This window comes from Emys orbicularis, chromosome 13 (genome assembly GCF_028017835.1).
Source record: "Emys orbicularis isolate rEmyOrb1 chromosome 13, rEmyOrb1.hap1, whole genome shotgun sequence".
NCBI lineage: Eukaryota > Metazoa > Chordata > Testudines > Emydidae > Emys > Emys orbicularis.
In genome coordinates, this window is record NC_088695.1 from 30,584,203 (window position 1) to 30,601,596 (window position 17,394).

At 49.8% G+C, this 17,394-nt stretch overlaps 1 non-coding gene across 1 annotated transcript; it reads right to left on the bottom strand.

Annotated features, from left to right (window-relative positions):
- Positions 1-3,107: 3,107 nt before the first annotated feature.
- On the bottom strand, positions 3,108-3,180 carry TRNAR-UCG (transfer RNA arginine (anticodon UCG)). The gene has a single exon. It is a non-coding gene; the product is annotated as a tRNA-Arg (tRNA).
- Positions 3,181-17,394: the final 14,214 nt, after the last annotated feature.

The window sequence follows — 17,394 nt, forward strand, 5'->3', positions numbered from 1 at the left end:
TACCAGCCACCATTTCAGAGATGGGCCACCAGAACATCTCCTCCATCCCTGCCCCCCAGCCTCTCCCCTTGCACTCCAAATCACCCCCAGTCTGGAACTAGTGGCCAAAAACTCCTCTTCCCTCCTGACTAATCCCTTTAAGAGTGATGGTTTCTGAAGTGCATCATAACCGATACTTCTCCCAGGCAAGGGGTTTCTTCTTTCCCAGGCTCTTGGATTTCAGGCTCCCTTTCTATCCAATCCAAGGTGTCTCCTCCACACACTGACCCTCCAGGATGCAGTTCAAAGCCTCAAAACAGGATAAGCAGGAAAAGCTGCCCCGGCTCTCCCTCCGTTGACATAGTTTCGGTCTAGTTCTTGGTGTCAAAGAAGGTATTCACCTCGCCAGCAATTTACAGGCCCCATGTGCTGGCTGCTGCAGCTGCTGAGGGGCCCCGGGAGGGAACGAGAGGAAGGAAAGCCTCTGAGATGTTCAGGTGTGGCCTCCATGGCAAACAACCCTTTTCTGTTATTCTGGAGACTGAGACCAGCTTACATCCCTGCGTCCAATGGTAAATCACTGCCAGGCTAGGTTAGAGGGCACCATCCCTCTCCCTGGGAGAAAGGAGCTATCTAAAGGCAAATTCCATGTTTCAATTGATTTTGGTATTGTTGCAGCTGACTGCCAAGGTAACAGCAAGCAAACACCAGGGGATTCAGGGGGTGAAACAGAAATATCTCCTGGGATTTAGGGCCAGGATATAATGACTCAGACCAGCCGGCACATCAGTGCTTAGGAAAGCAAGCAACCCTGTCATGCTCAGCTTCACCTACAAAGGCCCCCAGCATTGTTCCTTGGACCAGGCCCTCTCTGTAAGGCAAGATGTATAAGCCAGAGGCCTGCATTGCTACACTGGCACACTCCCAGTCCAAGTGCTGAGTGAGCCCTGGAGCCATGAGAGCATCCCCATTTTAAATGGCCTGTCAGGAGGGGATCTGACCTGATGGTCTCTAGGGTAGGGTTGCCAACCCTCCAGGATTGTCCTGGAGTCTCCAAGAATTAAAGATTATGTCATGTGATGAAATCTCCAGGCATTCATCCAACCAAAGTTGGCAACCCTACTCAGGGTGGGGGGGGGGCCTCTGGGATTCAGAATCCCCAGTTCCTTGTTCCTTCAGGGTGCTGTGGCAGCAGAGGCCTCATCTTGTAGGTGATGGGCCCCTCCAGCAGACTTGAGAGCAGACCATCTGCAGCTAGACCAATGTGAGGTTTAAGGAAGGAGTGTAGAATATGTATAGAGGATGCTGGGATCCTTGAGAGGAGGATGGGTAATGGAGCCCCACGGGGGGGGGGGAATGATCTGCAAGAGGACACTCCCTTAGATGGTCTCTAACCTTCTGTTTGGGCTGCTGTGTGCTACTGAAATCCTATGAGGGCATCACTGGAAGATTGGAACTTAACTGGTACTTCCTGAGCTCTGCCCAAGTCCTTCTCCACATGGATCCCATTATGCCCCTCCCCCACTGCTGAACCCAGGCCTATTCTATGCCCCCTCCTCTGCTTTGGACAGCGTGCCTGTCGTTGGTATCGCTCCTCAAAGCCCTACCCAATTTCACCATCTTTCCCATCTGGTAGCCTAGCTCCCGGAGCACCCCACACTCGAGCAGTCACCTCAACTTTCCTCTCAGCCACCAGCCAGCATGCCCCAGGAAAAGTGGCCCAGCACATTCAAACAGCCAAGCTATGGCAGACCTTGTAGGGCGGAACAGGGCGAAATGAGCACACACGAAGAATGCCCTGCTGCCAGCTCTCTCCTGTGGATGGAGGAAAGAGCGGCTGGTTCAAGCAGGTGATGAGGCTAGGTGTGCTGAGGAACTGGATGCTGAGCTGCAGCCAAGAGCCAAGCTTGGGTGCCAAAACCCCAGAAAGCTGGATGCAAGCAGAGGAGCACTGAGAAAGGGCTGGAGGAAATGCGAGGACTGTGTGCCAGAGAGTCCTGAATGCCAAGGCTGAGCACTGCAGCACCTATCTGGGATGCCAGGTGACCTGTGACATGGGTCTCTGGAGCACTGGAAAGCTCCATCTATGTCTCCAGTACTGTTAATTACTAATAATATCACCTAGAAGTTGCACTGTGGAGGTGCCATTCCAGACTACCCCACCAATGGCAGCAGAAGGAGCTGTATCAGACAGCCTCAGCCACACCAATGGCAGCGAAGCAGATAAGATGTAATTCACTAGTACAGAGAATATGGAGATAAACTGGAGTAGGACAGTGAGAACAGCCCCATGTTTCTTCTCCCAACAGATTGTGTCTGTGCTTTGATTTGGAAACCTGTTTCTATCCTTCCCTGCCCCCCCCCCCCGACCCACCTCTTGCCCCCAAACCAGGTCTGTCACCACCCAGGAGAATGATGATTTCAGACATCTCTTCATTACTGTCAGCAGTAACAGTCTATTAACCTCCTGCAGCCCCACCCAGGCCTCAGGCCAAGAGATGGGAGAGCAAGTTATCCACAGATGAAAGGAGATTGTATTTTACACTGAACAGGTTGGGGCTGCCCTGTGTATGTCCCTGAGGCATTGACTTGCTGGAATGTGTGGGGCAGTGTCCTCCCCAAACACCTGTAGAAGGAACACAGGGGGAGGGGAGCTGGTGTTTACACTCATTTGGATTTTGCAAGAACTACGTGACAAGTGGTTGAACTGCAACTGGGTGTGAGGGAAGCTGTGAGGGGAGTGGCACTGACCATACCAAGCCATTCCTAGGGACTCATTGAGGGCGTCCCAAATAGCTCAGCTCCCAGCATTATAGCTTCACTGTGAATTTTGTGCTGGTGAAAGGTGCCAGCATGATGGATCTGGAGCCCCTGTTTATCCCTCAGAACAGGGACAGTAAGGGCAGGCGTCCCCACTACCTTAGAATCATAGAATCATAGAATATCAGGGTTGAAAGGGACCTCAGGAGGTCATCTAGTCCAACCCCCTGCTCAAAGCAGGACCAATCCCCAGACAGATTTTTACCCCAGTTCCCTAAATGGCACCCTCAAGGATTGAACTCACAACCCTGGGTTTAGCAGGCCAATGCTCAAACCACTGAGCTATCCCCCTCCCCCGGCCTAAAAATCGACCACGAAGGGACTCGAACCCTCAATCTTCTGATCCGAAGTCAGACGCCTTATCCATTAGGCCACGCGGTCACATTTAATTAATAGGGCAACCTTCACATTGCCCTATTAATTAAAGGGGGACTGAGACCACCAGCCCCTCTGACTGTGTCACTGAACACTGTAACAACCCCCACTTGCTGCCAGTCGGAGCCAACCCCTGGAGCTGAGACCTAGAGGTGATGAACTGTCTCCTAGTACCTGTCCCACCCACTCACCTTTTGAAAAGGAAAACAGCTACAGTACATAGTAGTTACCCCCCACCACCACCACCGCTGAATCCCAACCAGTCTCCTTGAACTCACTTAACTCTACTGCTCAGCCTGACCTCTAAAGACCAGCGCCAGTCCCTCCCTAATACACTCAGCACGAGATCCCATCCTGCTGTCACTTACACAAGGCATCTTCAGTCTTAGCCACAAGGACCCAGCTTGTGCTAATTAGAGATGGGCGCTCTGCAGGGCACGTGACCCAGCACAGCTGCTGAGCAGAATGGCTCGAGAAGTGCCTTTGAAGAGCCTCAATCCAAGTACTAATTTTTGGCTCCCCACAGACTAAACCACAGAAAAGATTTTCTCTAACGACCTCGTCTGGCAGGATTCTCACTCTTGGTTCTTAGCTTTCTAGCCCACAACAGGGAAACTCCCTGAGTGCTAAGATTTTAATTCCTGAGGGCAGATGTAGTGTGGAATAGGGTGCAAGTTAGGCTCCTTACTGCTGAGGCTGGTGCATGCCACACCCTACCTGTCTACCAGGTACAAATTCCACCCTCTCAATGTTCTAGTCGGCTCCTTCTTGGCTACGGGGGGGGCAAAAGTCCAGATCTCCCATGACTTTAGCCCTAGCAGCTCTTCCCCACTTCTCATTTCTGTGTCCTCACTCCGTTAAGTGGCTCTGTGGGTGCTCAGAGTGTGTGGCCCTTGCCTCAGTTCAGGGGCGCATTTTTTCTTTGGTGCCCCGGGTTACCCCTTAAGTGCTTCAATGCTCAGCCTTGGCACTCTAGCATATCACCCTGGTGTTTTCTCCCCATACTTTGTGCCCTCTCGGTGCTCCTATGCTCGAGTCCAGCTTTCTGGTCATGCCCACACCTCATCATGTCATCCACTTAGGAGTGAGCTCAAAAAAAAGTGGGGACCCCCTCTGCTTCCTCCTCAACGCACCCCAACACAAGGCCAGCTCCACTGGTGCAGACAGCCTCCCTCTGCAGGGCGCAGCAGGACAACACCGTGACCTTTACCACCATGCGGCCTCCTTCTAGCAGCAGGGTGCCAAGAAGGGATTCGCTAGCTGGCTGTGCTGTTCTGTCGGTCATAAAGTGACATGAGCAATGGCTAGTTTCTGATTCCCATGGGAACGTGTCCTCATTTTGTTTATCTTGAATGCAATAAAATGAAATTAAATTTAAACAAAAAAAGATGGGGCATTAACAGTAGAGTAAACACACCTATCTCCTGGTTCTCATCACTGTCTGCAGCTAAGCAGCTCAGCTACCAAACTGGTCATTTCAGTGGGATTAAACTCACACTCCACCCCAAACAAGAACTGAAACCAAAACATAGTGCTGAAGACTTTAAACAAAATCCATTCACTCGTTTCACAGTGGCTAGGGGCAGGCATTACCTTGAGACCTGGAAGGGCCCTGGCTGATTTCCTTGTTCTGCCACAGACTTCCTGTGTGACCCCAGGCAAGACACTTGCTCTGTGTGCCTCAGTTCCCCAGCTGTACAATGGGGAGAACAGCACTGCCCTACTTCACATTAAAGTGTGAGGTGCTCAGCTACTACAGGAATGGGAGCCCCATAAATACTTAAGCTAGAGCTGCTAAAGGGGCCAGGAAAGGCTATTTTCATGGTATTAGCCTGCCAGACTAAGGCTGTCTGCACTTTGCACTGGAGGTGTCAATTCCAGCTGGAGCAATCATTCCCACACTAGCAATGATCAAGTCAGCGCACTAAAAATAGTTCATAGCTGCAGCAGGGTGAGCAGCAGGAGGGGCTAGCCGGCCCCAGGACATACACATTCGAGCCCTGGTTTTACAGGAAGGGGATCTGGTTTTGCTGGATTAAAAGCCCCCCATGTCAGATGGGGCAGGGGTGGGGAGAGATACTGTATCTGGTGTTCACACGGACCCATGCCTAATCTGAGCCTCTGGGCTCTTATCTGAGCCAAACCTCAGCTGGTTTACAGGGTAACCTGTCACTCCCAGCTGCTGTACGAGAAGGGCAGCTGGGGATTATTATTGCAGAGACGGAGAGAGGTTTTTAAGGGTTTTTAAAGGCAATTTATTTTTAAAAGTTTTATTGAAACCCTAGTAAATGGACCTGGTGTTCAGCTGAAAGGCTTTGTAAAAATACCCTTTAGCGTGATCTATTCTCACCACCCCACTGTGCTGGGGGTTAAAGATTAACAGAGTCGCTTTATTACAGCTACTGAAGAGCCCAGAATGGCAAATACTGTAAACATGCCCTCTGCTACACATTTGTAACCCACAGTGGCTCCCAAGGTGTTTGTATTCGCCAGCCCCTCAGCGCTGCTCACCTGCTACCGGCCTGGTGAGAGGGAGAGTTCTGGGAGAACGTTTTATATATTTGGGGAGGGGGAGAGGGGAAAAAAAAGGTAGCGGAGCTCCTTTGAAAGGCTCAGGCCACTATTCTTGAGTTGCTTTTCCAGCCACTGACCAGCTCCAAGGACAATGCCTTGGTTTTAATTAGAACATGGTAGTACAGTATTTCTGCTTGGTGGACGTACTTGTATTTCAACAGCAGGAATAAATGCCGGTTTATCTCATAGCGTGTTGGCTCTTGCATGGCATATTGTAGGTAACTTGCTTGACTGAACTGCAGAAACGGTTGGTCTGTGAGTCTCAAGTGTGCTAAGAGTCAAGATGGTATATCTCACATACTTATTTTAGAGCAGGGGTCAGCAACGTTTGGCAGGCGGCTCGCCAGGGTAAGCACCCTGGCAGGCCGGGCCAGTTTATTTACCTGCTGACACAGCAGGTTCGGCCGATAGCGGCCCCCACTGGCCGCGGTTCGCTGTCCCGGGCCAATGGGGGCGGCAGGAAGCCACGGCCAGCACATTCCTCACCCGCACCGCTTCTCGCCGCCCCCATTGGCGCGGGACGGCGAACCGCGGCCAGTGGGGGCCGCGATCGGCCGAACCTGCCGCGTCAGCAGGTAAATAAACTGGCCCGGCCCGCCAGGGTGCCCATGGTGGTGGGGACAATAACATTACTGGAGGGGGGGCAGAGAGGGAGGCACAAGATGAAGCTGGCCAGGTATCTGGGCCAGGACAGAGCAGGGCGTTCTCTTTATTTTGGCCAGAAAAAGCTTTTTGACCAAATGGAAATATTCAAGAAAAGTTTCCAGTTTTGTTTATTTCCCCCCCCCCCCCTGCTTTACATTGGAAAAAAAGCTAAAATAAAAAGGGGAAGGGGGGGGGCTAGCAACCAAAAGTCAAAATGTTCAGCTGGTTTTTCATTTAAATCCCAAATCTTTAAAAGAATCACAATTTTTGTTTTTGTCAATTTTTCACAGGGGGGAGCAGGGGGGAGAAAACCCTTTTCCAGCCAGCTCTATGCCCCTTAAACATCCTTCCCAGCAGGTGAAATGAAGGGAGAGGGCAGGCGTGGAATGGCTGGTGCCTGCCCTGAGGGAAGGAAAGTGTTCAAAAGGCAGAATACTGCTGGCACAGCAGAACCTGAAGAGCCAGTAAACCCTTCGCCAGCCATGCTTTCAAAGGTCTATTTAAATCCATGGCAACACAATTGTACTGGAACATGTAGGGAACCTTGTAGATCATTGATTCCTTCTGCAAAACCAGCAAATATCTCCTATCACTCCACAATAGTTGGGAATTGGTCCTGCTTTGAGCAGGGGGTTGGACTAGATGACCTCCTGAGGTCCCTTCCAACCCTGATATTCTATGATTCTATGAATACTGAGGATTGAAAAACGTATTCCTGGAAGAGTTATGTGGAAGGCAGCCTTGTATATTAGCAGTAGCAGTCAAAGCAATGCCCTCTCCGAAGAGTCTACAGTCTAAGGACTTAGCCTCTTCCCTGGACCATGCTGCTTCTTATGGTTTGGATTAATTCTGATGAATTCCAAGTCTCTTGGAGCTTGTCCATCTCGAGTAAGGATAATTGGGGCATAACCTCCGCTTGTACAAGTCTTTAGGGAGCCTCAGTTTATTCTCCCCATGCTGGCAGGTCGGTGCTGTAACAATCACAGAAACATATTTCCACACTAATCTCCATGCTAGAGTTAATTTCCATGTCAACATTTCCCTGATGTTGCATGGAAGAAAAGTGCAGGATTTTGTGTCCTTCTCGCTGCAGGGCACGTAGAGGTTGTGAGAGTGAAATCAAGCGATGCAGCAGCATGTCACGCAGAGGTAATAAAAACACTCCTCTGAGAAAGGTCCACTGATCAAAACAAGAATATCATGTAAATATTAGGCTGATGAGAGCCACGGAAGTGACTCTCTGCTGATGTTTGGGCAGGTAGCAGCCTCAGGTTCCAAACTGGAGGCAGCTAAGGGAACAAGGTCCCCTGGAGCATTCCTCCTCATCTTGCTTTGCTGCTCTCCACAGCGTCATGTTTTCCCATTTTGCCCACGGTGTTTGCACATGCAGAATCCCTGCTAGTGCTAGGCACCCAGTGCTGAGTAGCACTCATGCTGCATCACCCGTACAGTTTAAATTTGGTATCAGTAGCATGTTGCTGAATGTCACATTTAATTTGCAGAGGAGAAAACTGGGAAGCAGTCATCCACATTTGGGATAACCACCGCCATCACTTCTTGGGCTGATCATTAAACTTCCTGATCCTCTTCTCAGATCCAGAGCAGGACACAAGCCTGAGCAGCAGGACTGGGCAGATGCCCAGGAGATAAGGAATCCGCCCTGAGCACAGAGCTAGGGAGGCTACTTCAGCCCAATCACTAGGATAACCTGCATGAGCCTTATGCAGCCAGCCCTCCTGCAGGCTAGAACAGGAAGATACATGGAGCAGCTGATTCTCTGAGCCTTCCCCCTCTCCCATCCTGCCCATGCCTCAACCCCATTCCCCCCTCGGCCCCCCCCCCACACACACACAGCCCATGCCTCCTCCCTCCACACCAAGCTGAGCTCTGCCCCCGAGAGAGTGTCACTATCCCCCCCCCCCCCCCGCCCAAACAAATGCCCCCTGGTGCAGCAGAACCATGGCAGTGCTACATCCTGGGAAGTCTCCTCACACTCAGAGGAAGGGTCTGGTTTTATTCCTTTATTTTTGGTCAGAAATACCTTTAACCAGAGTATCACCCGCTCTGGGATATCTGCTGCTGGATTTCATCATGTCTGCAGGGACTGAGCTGGGGATGAACTAATCTGCCCCGTATGATTGATTTAAATTCCATCTAAAAGGAGCACGTGCAGGAACCCGCCTGGCTCTGCTGCACCTCCAGCTCGTCCGGCTGCCAGCAAAACAGCACATTAACAGGAAACACAGGAGGTCCATACCACTTCCGAAATGAGGTTAAGGGACAATGAAAATCATTAAGACTGCTGCCCTCAATGCAACAACTTTAATTCCATTATGGGATGTGCCTCTCATGGAGGAGCTAAATCGGCATAGTGGGGCAGCTACATTGGTGGGAGAGAAATGTAAGCGTGGACACTCCCATAGTTAAGTCGACGTAAGGCAGTTTACAATCGACCTAACTCTAGTGTAGACCAGGCCTAAGGCCCTTATATGCCCCCATTACCATAGCATCTCATAGCCTTTAGTGTATTTATCCTCACACCACTCCTGTGAGGCAGGGCAGGGCTATTATTCCCATTATGCAGACAGGGAAACTGAGGCACAGAATGGTTAAGTGACTTTGCCCAAGGTCCCACGGGAAGTCTGTGGCACAGCAAGGAACTGACCCTACATTTCCTGGGTCTGAGGCTAGCACCCTGACCGCTGGCTCATGTTTCCTACTGAGACCGAGGGCCCCCACATGGTTACACTTCCACGCTGGCTATCCTGCCTCTTGCTATTGGAGGACTGGATGAAAAGACAAACCTCTGTGACCCCTGCACTCATCCTTCATTGTCCAGGTGTGCAGCAAGGCGCCGAGGGCTGGGCGCTCCATTTCTGCAACACTCCCAGCCCATCACTTTGTCCTCGGTAATCAAAGGCTGCAACTGACATTTGAACCCAAGTATCCTGTCTGGAACGAAATTCATTTTTGGAAGCAATTAGTCCAAAGTACAAGTTTTAATTTTTAGTGTAGCTCTAAGGAATACATTAGCCCCAGCAAGACTTATGGATGAAAGAAGCATGGAAAGTAATCGCGAGGTGTGGACAGCTGGTTTTCCTGATTCCACTGGCCATGCTAAAGGGGGGGAGTCGTCCTGAGAAGCAGAATATAAGCATGTGAGTGAGCAATGCCCCGACTGATGTTATTTGCTAAAAACAGAACCATGTTAGAACTGCATGACCGAACTGCTGGGTATCCATGCAACAGTCCTTTGCACAGCCCTTAAGGTCACGTAGCCCTGAGGCAAAGTGATGCCACACACCTACGTCATATGCCATTCCCTTTGTCTGCAAGCCACAGAGAAATACTGAGCTATTGTTTCCCTTTCCCATGACTATAGTCCTAAGAGAATCATAGAAAATACATCCCTGATGATAATTAATGTGAACAGAAATCAGGAAACACCGATTAAACTTCTTCTAGCACCAGGGATCATGGATAACTGAACAGATAGGCCACTTTGTAAAATTGGCAGACAATCCCGTGTGGGCTAGGAAGGGGTCTAGGTAGAGACAGAAACAGTTTATTATGAACCATGATCTCCTCACTAGGCAGTTGACATCCAGAATTCTCCCATGCATTGTGGGCATGGTCCCAGTGCAAATAATAAATTAAGTTGTGGCTTGGGTTAAACCTTGTTCTTTGAAGTTGGATGTAAATTCCACCTTTCAGTCAGGATGAATGTAAAGAAGTGACTGAAATAACAGTCTCCACACCCAAAACACAGGCACGTGTCCCTGCCCAAAACAAAGACAAACCCAAGGGTGCCCAGAAATGCCAGCTGCCTGGGGAAGATTTTGCTGGGTAGTGAATTACTGGCAGGAGGGGCTGTGTAAGAGAAGCAGAAGCCGGAACACAGATGGCACGTTTACACTGTGATACAAGCCTCGGGGCATGACCGTGGCTGGCCCTGCTCAGCTGACTCGGACTTGCAGGGCTCAGGCTGTGGTGTAGTGTAAACAGTCAGGCTCGGGGCTGGAGCCTGATCTCTGGGACCCTGCAAGCAGGGAGGATCCTAGAGCCCAGGCTCCAGCCCAAGCATTTACATTGCTATTTTTAGCCCCGCAGCCCGAGCCTGAATCGGCTGACCCTGGTTCTGAGACTCAGTGCCGTGGGGCTTTTCATTGCCATGTAGACATACCCTGAGACAGACAACCTAGACAAGCATGGTATGTGACCCTGGGAGAAGCCAGAGATGAGGCTTCTGGGTCTGGTGCTGGCTGAAGAGGCATGGGGCTGTAAGCCAAGAAACTTTCTCCTGTTCTTTGGTTCCTCCTGTATGCAGGGAAACAGGATGGCATGTACATTCTTTTTAAACACATAAGATTGCACTGCAGAACATGCCTGACTATCCTCAAGTTTTCCTCCTAACTGGAACAACCCATAACACCCTGGATTTCACTTGGGGTGATCACTCGGGTCAGACGGGTAACACCACCACTACCAGCATTCAGACACACTCTTGTCCTGCTTTCAGAGCTCTCCTCCTGCAGCTTTCTACCTGACAGGGTCCCTGATTGGCCAAGTTGATGCTGGACAATGATCCACTATGACAGTGCCACCCAGCAGAGTGTCTCCTCTGAAAAATAAAGAGCATGAGTGGGACTTTCAAAAGCGCTCAGCATTGGCCTAACTCTGCCCCCAGTGGAGTGAATGGTCATAGTGGAGTGGGGGAAGAGTAGGCCAATCCTGAGAGCATGTGAAAATCCCTCTTGATGTACAAAAGATGAATAATAGTAAACAAATTAACGGTAACCAATAGATCCCTTCAGAGTATCTCGTATCCACTCAGCTTCATTTTGGTGGGTGTCACACCAGAGGTACCTACCTATCTCACGTGTGAGTGTCAACTGTATTACAGACATGCAGGGTAGTGGCATAGGTATAGTTAGCCATATGAACACGCACAGGACCCAGATTCACACACTAAATTGATCCTACCTATGGCAGAATTTAAGGCTATTAAAACCATTGACTCCTATACAAGGTTGCTTAGCCTGTGAGTCAGTCAGTAGATTCTGTTGCATGCATAATTCCAGCACAGCAGATCTGCAGATGGATCTGATTATATTTATGTCTGTTGGCACATGGATGATAGTAAATATCCTTTAAGGCCATATTAAATGACACCTTTTATTAACCTCTCAACACCTGCTTGAAATATAATCCGACGAAGCCCATAAATCTCCACACTCTGTTATTGAAATAACATTTGCCATCCATAGGAAGAAGTTTCCAAGTAGATGCTACACAAGGAGGTGCTTGGCAGATGGACAGTGGGAAATCCATGCCAGTTTAGTAGCTTGCCACACACTACATAATCTTGGAACTGAAAGAAATAGCCCACTGAAGGATAAGAGCCTGGAATTATTCAGCAGCTGAGTAATGGGGAATGACCCCACTATGCCAGAAATACAACAAACCACCTCTGGAGGAACTGAACATTAAGATCTGTCAGTAAAAAGATCTTTCAGTAGAGTGAGGTGAGCTAAACTCTGGAAGGTCACCAAGAACCAAAGTGCCAAGGTAGTGGTAATGCCATGTGCTGTCTGATAGTATGGGAGAAGGACAAAAAACACAGGGAGAGTCAAGAACCTATAGCCTGAGACCTGGCATGGTGTCAGGATGCTGAAGATTTCAGTCTTTGTGCTCATGCAAGGTGAGGAGGTCAGTTCAAGCCAGTCCTATGAAAGTCTTTCAAGTTGATCTTCCACAACAGCTATATTCCACTGGAACAGTCAGCCAGAAAAGCTGGACAGAATTTTTTCAGCAGCTGGCTCACGAATACAGAACTTGCTACCAGAAGAAATCAGTTTCCTCTAAGGCAGGGGTCGGCAACCTACGGCACGCGTGCCAAACATGGCACGCGAGCCGATTCTGAGTGGCACGCACAGGGCCGGCTCTGGCTTTTTTGCCGCCCCAGGCAAAAATGCCTCCCCCCGCCCCCCGGCGGGGAGCGCGGCCGGGGAGGGCGCCAAGCCCGGACACGGCCCCGCTCTCCCCGGCCGGCCAGAGCGCCGGGGGAGGGCGGCCCCGCTCTCCCCGGCCGGCCGGAGCGCTGGGGGAGGGCGGCAAGCCCGGCCGCGACTCCGCTCTCCCCGGGTGAGCGCCGCCCCCCTCCAGGTGCCGCCCCAAGCACATGTTTGGAGGGCTGGTGCCTGGAGCCGGCCCTGGGCACGCAGCACCCTGCCGCGGTCCCGGCCCCCAGCCCCCCCGCCCACCGCTCTCCCCTGCGGGGGCAGGAGGCAGAAGCTTGGTTCTGCGGCAGCCAAGCTTTCCTCCCTTCCCCGCTTCTTCCCCCAGCGGTGCTTTCCTGCCCCACCTCCTCTCCATCCCTGGCCAATCAGCTGATGGCCCTAGCGAAGGGGCGGGGGAAGAGCGGCAGCGTACACACAGCTCCCTAGGGGACGCAGAGAGAGGTAGGGACGGAGCCTGGGGGAAGGGGGTGGAACAGGGCATATCCCTTCCAGCCCTCTGCCCTGAGCCGCTCAGGGCAGGGGGCTGGGAACACCCCCACGAGCTGAGCACCCCAGCCCTCTGCCCTGACCCCCCCCACACACACTCAGCCTTCTGCCCTGCACCCCCCAGCCCTCTGCCCTGAACTCCCCTCACCCCAACACACACCCAGCCTTCTGCCCTGCACCCCCACAGCCCCATTCCTCTGCCCTGAACCCCCCCACACACACAGCCTTCTGCCCTGCACCCCCATACCCCCCACACCCCCATACACACCCAGCCCTCTGCCCTGAACCCCCCACACCCCCACACACACCCCAGCCCTCTGCCCTGATCCCTGAACCCCCCCACACACACACCCCAGCCTTCTGCCCTGCATCCCCAGCCCTCTGCCCTCTGCCCTGAAACACCCACCCCCAGGTCTGGGGTCCCGGCCGCAGGCCCTACTCAGCCCGCTGCTGGCCTAGGTGAACAGAACCCCAGGTTGGCAGTGAGCTGAGCAGGCTGGTGGCGTAAGATCAGCATTTTAATTTAATTTTAAATGAAGCTTCTTAAACATTTTAAAAACCTTATTTATTTTACATACAACAATAGTTTAGTTATATAATATAGACTCATAGAAAGAGACCTTCTAAAAACGTTAAAATGTATTAGCGGCACGCAAAACCTTAAATTAGAGTGAATAAATGAAGACTCGGCACACCACTTCTGAAAGGTTGCTGACCCCTGCTCTAAGGAATGGGGGTGGGAAGAAACTTTACTGAAGGATTTCTGGCAACTTCCTCTGAAGCAGCAGATACTGATCACTGTTGGAGAGAAGATACTGGACTAGATGGATTTGTCAGATCCAGTCTGGCATTGCCTGTGTTCCTAGGCTGACCACGGACCTCAGCACCTGCAGAGCAAAACGCAAACCCACTTTCTTGTCTTGCCCTTTCCACAATAATGCCAACAAAAATTCTAGTCCCGGGAGAGTAGAGGGGAGAGAAAGAGTGAACTCTATCATTATGTGGACAGTACACATCATTTTGTGAGGCACTCAGACATGATGGGTGCTGGATAAGAAGCTAGTTGGGCATTTGCACCTTCATGCAAACCTGACCTCCTGTTACAATTACATACAGAGTTTAGATAATGTCTTAGAAGGATGATCATGTTTCCACTCTAGTAGAGTAGATTATGGATGCTTCCTTCTTCATGAGTGCTGTTACTTATCTAAGATCTGGACTGTCCACTAGCTTTCTGCTCAGACACACTTCACAGCAAAGTGCTGCACTGCTCCTTGTTTGCCTTCATTCCCCTTTCTCTCTTTTCTTGAAGCTGGTGTGAAGGTAAGATCTCCATATTGAAGTTTCCAGGTCATCTAGAATAATCATTATATTTGTCTTCATGCTCTCTGCAATGCTCAGTTAAGCTGAGCTCACTGGTGTTTGGCACCATGGTAAACTTCTCAGTGGGTAATGCCTTCCAGTAATTGCATTGCAAATGAGGAAACATTGCTTTGAACTCGTTGAAGTTGAAGACTTTTTTGCCTGCATGCGGAACCTGCTCTTATAAAAATAAATGCTGCAGAATTCTACAAAGTTGACCAAAGGGTCGACAGTCTAGAGATGTGATGGTATGATAGTGGGGGTTATTATGGTACAATATTAATTGAGGTGGGTTTCTAGGATGGAACATCTCACAGTGATGCTACAAGAAGGGTCAAGAGACATTTTTAGACATTTAGACTAAAGCCATTTGGCCAGATTAGCTGATCAACCTTGCATAGGAGTCACTGGCAGCAATAGTTTCATTCTCCCATGACAGATTCTCACGTGGTGTAAATTGAGGTACTGAAGTGAATGGTGCTACACTAATTTACCTCAACCGATGATCTGCCCCATAACTCCACTATTCCACCACAAGCACCACAGCAAGTGTCGTTGAGATTAATAGTGATGCAAACTACACGTCTACCCCGATATAACGCGACCCAATATAACACGAATTCAGATATAACATGGTAAAGCAGCGCTCCGGGGGGGCGGGACTGCTCACTCCGGCGGATCAAAGCAAGTTCGATATAACGCGGTTTCACCTATAACGCGGTAAGATTTTTTTGGCTCCCAAGGACAGCGTTCTATTGGGGTAGAGGTGTATAAGGTATGTTGGGGATCAGAATCCAGGTGCCAATTCAGCAATCCATCCATATTTAGCAAAGCTCTTAACTTCAAACATGTTTTTAAAATGCTCTGCTGAACAGAGATGGGCTTGAGTATGGGCTTAAATGCTTTGCTCGGTCAGAGTCCCAGTGCTTCCTGGGTTTCTTCCTGTACATCTATTTTGCTGGAGTTTGCTCTTTAGAGTATAGTATTCTTTAGCAAACAACAACAAACTGTTGGAACAAAATCTAAGCTCAGCCGCCTACCTGAGGTTTGAAGAACACCATATGGGTACCAACACAACTTACTTTCTGATTAACTTTCCCGGTGATAGTAAATACCTGGTACTGAAGCAACCAATTAGTAACCCATCTGCAACTGCATGTAATCCTTTAGGGATAATTAGTGAATCTGCAAAGATTTCCCAGTCAATACTCTCACTGCCAAATGCCCAGGGACTATATCATCCCTGGTCTGGCTATGGTTTTAGAAGGGTTTTCCTTTTTTTCTTAAAGATCAAAAGCTTAGAAACTGAAGTGGGATTAGAGGTTAGAGGGGGCATTGTTTTAAAGCTGTGCAATCAATAGGTTTACTGAGGTCAAATTTCAGTCTAATGAAATAAGGTACTCCACCGGAGCAAAAGGCGCAGGCGGAGTTGACGGGGGAGCGTCAGCTGTCGACTCACCGCAGTGAGTAGATCTAAGTACGTCGTCTTCAGCTACGTTATTCACGTAGCTGAAGTTGCGTAACTTAGATCGAAACCCCCCCTCTCCCCCCAGTGTAGACCAGACCTTAATGTTAAACCTGATTATCTGACCTCTTGGGGATGCAAACTTCTGGAAACCTCACAGGCACAGGTTCACTTTCACTTGGGAATAGCCTCTCACACATCATCACCAATTCTGTGGTCTTACCCAGAAGTACAAATACACCCAATAATGGAGACCAAGATCCATACTGATACAAATCAGTATCCTTCACGTTTAGGCTTGAATTTGGCTCTAGAAATGAAAGAAGCTTCAGCGGGAAGAGAAATTGGTGTCAGGGGGGATATATGTTGTGAAATGATTTGTCTATCCCTATTAATGATTCAGGTCAGTTACTTGCGCATCATGCATATGTGCAGTGCTACAAGTCGCCAACCCTGCTCCAACTGAAGTCAATGGGAGTTTTGCTGTTATTGAGCAGAAGCAGGATCAGGTACCAGGACATCTTCACTCCCTTCCCCCAGGCAGACACCTGGCACACAGCACAATGCAAGGTCAAGGGAAAGAGGAAAGGGGAAATTTTCACCAAGTGCAGTGGGACAAAAATGTGCTGTTACAGAAAATGCTGTAGGATATTTAATGTCCACACACGTGGAGAGGAGGAAATCTTGGTTTCTAAGCATTCATCTACATGCCATGCATAGTTACTTGACATGGAACTCAGTTTATCTGTCAACGCCACTGTAATTTGAAGCTATGGTTCCCGAGTGTCCAAACATTTCAAGCCCGAGACTTGGGTTACTAAGCAATCCAAAAAAGCATAAAGCTGCTGTGAACTCAGCTTAACTCCTCTGGGGAATTCCCCCTGTGAAGAGGAATCCTCCAGTGCCTCCAATACCATCCTCTCTTGGTTAGTGGAGGGGGCATAACTAGACAAGGGGGCATGGCCAGGGACCCCCAGCACCTTCAGCTGCTGGATCAGCTCCCTGGGGTCATGTTATTCTTCTTATTATTATTAATATTCTTGTTAACCTTGGGACCAGTGTAGCCCCTGGACAGCCCAGGACTGGAGAAGCTGACAGGTGGCTGAAAAATCAGGTACAAGGTAACTTAAGAATTAGTATAGGGGTTTTATAGGGTTATTGTTTTTGTTGTTGCTAGTTACTCAAGCACAAAACACGTTAGACACCACACGGACACATCAGAAAGACACGGCCCCTCCCCCAAAGAATTTACAGGCCAGGCTTTAGACAAGACACCTTGCACAATGGCAGACAGACAGATGGGATGAAAACAGTGGGAGGGGAAATAGTACAAGGGTGATGAAATAATACCGTGCAATTAATCATGGTTGCGCTCAGCTTGTTGTGATGATTCCAATAACTAAGCTAGTGAGAGTGTGGGTGGACATGCAGTGTGTGGACACACACGTACACTAACTCTTGGACACCATGGCACTAGGCCTTGCACATCAGGAGAGTCACGGGGGGGGAAAGAACTATACAGGGTTCCATTCTATAAAACCGCAGAGATCTCTTGTCTTGTCAGAGCTGTGTCTGTGAGAGGATGTGAATGCCAGGCTGATCTAAAGGAACCGTAAGATTAAGGTTAGATAGTAAGGACCCAAGGGACATCTCTGGCTCCAGCTGCTC